Genomic DNA, 3,257 nt, shown 5'->3' with positions numbered 1-3,257 from the left:
CAAAAAAATGTAAAGAATTAATTATAGTACTTATTAAATAACATTACTTCACTCTTAAAAGGAAAATATCTTATAAGTTAGTAGAAAAATCCATTTTATAAAATAATCTCTTGATTCAGATTGATTTATGCTGATGTAGGCTACAAATACCCAAAGAACATATGGACAATGATTGTATCATGACAGCAATTCACAGTTGCTTGCACTGCATTGTGTGACTTAAGGACTTGTTTAAATTAAGACTTGATAACACATTAAAGCAACCTGACAACAGAATATTATTTCTCTGGATTAATATAGACTTCAGTCTTAGACACTTTTTCTATTTGAAGTCAGTATATCTTAGCATTTAAAAACGGGTCTTTTGACATTCTTACTTAGGCAATGTTAAGTAGTGTTCCTTAGTTCTAATACAGAAATAATTTAAGAGCTGTATTTGTTGTGATAAATGTGTTCATTGATGGTTGCTACCTCTGTATTTATTGCACCAATTGATGGGATTTTATTGTTTTACTGTGGCTTGTCCAGCTATAGTGGTTCTTTTAGACATAATTACTTTTAAAATGAAACTCCCCAGCCATCAGTGAGCAATTGTTGCACATATTTTAATCATTTCTGGCATAGAATAATTGAGCCTCTCTACACAAATGAGTATTTTATGATTTGATGATTCAAGTTATAGTACTTTGTCTTCTGTTGACTTTTCTCTAGATCATGCTTTCCTTTATCTTTGGTAATATCATATCGTTAAGTAGCACAGCTTAGAATGGGAGAAAGTCTGTAAAAGTGCCTAAATGAAAGTAGTAGTGCATGATCTCTGATACTTGACACTTCCTCAAAAATCTACCTGTTAAGTATATAACCCTAGCTGTAGTACTGTGGAGGTTATAGACAAGTGGATCACTGAAGTCCACTGGCCAGCAAGCAGGGCCAATTTATTGAGCGTCAGCGTCAGTGTGAGATCTATGCAAAATCAATTCGTGTGACGAACAATTGAGGAATGATAATAGACAAAAACCACCAGCCTACATAAGCATACACAAAAGCAACACTAAAAAACTCAGTTCTAGATCTTATAATAATTATTTTTCATAAAAAGGCGAAAATGAAAGTGAAAAGTATTGACTGCATAAATCTCTTTAAAATTAATTATCTAGTTAAACTCTACCACTGTCTAATTGAATTATCCAGTGTCTAATTATTAAATGTGTTAACTGCAGAAAATATTACATACACACAAGTACATTTTAAACTATTTATATTAGTCCTTGAAATTTTCACAAATTGAATTTTGGTCATATTCATACCCAACTTCTCACCTTAAATTTTCCAAGATACCTCCCCCTCCCCCCACAGTCAGTCAATTATGTTTCCTCCTCCTCCTCCTCCTCCTCCTCCTCCTCCTGCTCCTCCTCCTGCTCCTCCTCCTCATCATCATCCTTCTCCTCCTCCTCTTTCTTCTTCTTTTTTCTTTTAAGCAATAACTAATCAAGTTCATTTTTTTTCTATCCATATATACTTGGATGTGTTGTAAGCTTAAATTTTTATTAATCATTTTATTAATCATTTTACAATGAAAACATTAGTTACTCCTCCAGAAACCCCCATCTCCTTTATCCTCTTTGCCTCTATGAGGATGCTCCTGTATCCACTCATCCACTTCTACCTCACTTCTCTATCATCCATCTACAATGGGCCATCAAGGCTTCCAAAAGTTGGCATGAGTTGTATTCAATGGAGTGTTTGGTCAAAGGGTCACATGAAAATTCCAAAGAACCCTGACTATGGTGAAGACAATGAGTTACTCTACACAGATTGACATTGAGGCCTCATACCAAGGACAGCAGCCACATAATTCATTGAACATGGAAAAGTCAAGCTGGTGCCTATATGGAATTTTGACCCCTACATTCAAGTGTCTTTGGTGTGGTGTGATGGTACTCTGCAGAGTACCAAAAGAGAAATGTAAACACTTACATAGCCTCAAAATATTTGACTTATAATCTGTCCTTCCTACATATGCTAGAGCAGTGGTGACACAGAACTTATGGGAAAAGCCAACCAATGTATGACTTAATATAAGGTTCACTCCCCAAGAAGGGACCTGATTTGCTCTGCCTTGAAATAACAAAATGAAAATGCAGTTGATTTCATCTTTTTTAAAAAATATTTTATTTATTTTCATTTTTGTTTCTTTGGTTTAGTTTAGTTTTTAGCTACTTTATAAATAATGCATAGGAGAATACTCTGTGGTTGCATTGGTTTGAAAGGGAAATGTTTCCAAAAGGCTCTGTTATTTCAACTCTTGTTCTCCAGATGGTGGATCTACATGAAGAAATTGTGGAACTTTGAGGAAGTGCAGCTAATCCAAGAAGGTTATCAGACTAATGAGCACTTGAGCCATATTGAAATAGGCAAAGGTCACTTTGCAATATAGTTCATATTTTGCTCAATATAAAGTTATTTTTAAGTGTTAGAAATTAGAAAAATACCAAAAAAATCTTTCCAGTTCATATGGAAATACTAAGAAGTATTTATTTCATATTTTAAAAAAGTTGCAAATATGAACCATGTTCTAAGACTCAATCTGACTGCTTTGAAAGCAGGCTATAAAGAGACAATGACCTAATGTATCCCAGACTGATAAATAAATTCAAATAATTTACTACTCAAGTAGCTATAATCATTGAAATATTATTTTTCTTATATAAATAACACTAAAATGTAGACAATATTAAAATATGGTTATAAACAGACAGATTGAATTTCCACAAAATAGCACCTACAAACCAGAAAAAATTAAGTCATTTATGAAAATCTTGGTGAACAATTAGAAATTTTTTTTTTAAAAAAAGTCTTGAACTTGATGTTGTAGAACAGATTATATATGATAAACCTATGAAATCACAGATAATGTATAAATAAAATATTTGTACATAAAGTGAGGCTGAAAATGTTTTTTTGAAAAGGAAGACACTGAGATCATACTTTATAAAGCAATATAATGAAAAAATGACAATGAAATTGAAGTTCTTAAGTATAACATGTCATACTTGTCATTTATCTTTTACAAAACTGAGATAATTGCTGTATGAATGTAGCCTTGGAGAATTCACCACTGACTGAGGTCAACTATACTACTTAAATTTTATTTGGGGCAGAGTGACTTTTTCGATGCAGCCTATGGTCCACAGTTGTTTACCAAGTATTTTGATATAAAGAGTTTAGAAAGCTTTAAAATGAGTATACATGACGTT

Source organism: Grammomys surdaster, unplaced genomic scaffold (genome assembly GCF_004785775.1).
Source record: "Grammomys surdaster isolate TR1022 unplaced genomic scaffold, NIH_TR_1.0 126189, whole genome shotgun sequence".
Classification (NCBI taxonomy): domain Eukaryota; kingdom Metazoa; phylum Chordata; class Mammalia; order Rodentia; family Muridae; genus Grammomys; species Grammomys surdaster.
The sequence above is the reverse complement of the archived record's forward strand: the minus strand, read 5'-3'. Positions refer to the sequence as shown.